Raw genomic sequence first — 270 nt, forward strand, 5'->3', positions numbered from 1 at the left:
CCGTGTGTGTGTGTGTGTGTGTGTGTTCGTGTGTGTGTGACTGTAAGTTGACTCCTTGTAAGTTGACTGCACGCAACACTTTGCCTGTGCCATGTTGTGAACGAAGTGACTGAAGCGAAAATCGGATCTTAAAAAATTATCGCCGTCTCTATTTAAGAACGTATTTTAAGAGAAAAGAGGCCACTCTAAAAGCTGCTGGCGCCCACACATACACTAAAGAGCGCTTAGTACAAGTTCAGTGACTGAGTTATCTCTCTGTTATATAGAGAA

The sequence above is a fragment of the Aplysia californica genome, unplaced genomic scaffold (assembly GCF_000002075.1).
Source record: "Aplysia californica isolate F4 #8 unplaced genomic scaffold, AplCal3.0 scaffold00663, whole genome shotgun sequence".
Taxonomy (NCBI): Eukaryota; Metazoa; Mollusca; class Gastropoda; order Aplysiida; family Aplysiidae; genus Aplysia; species Aplysia californica.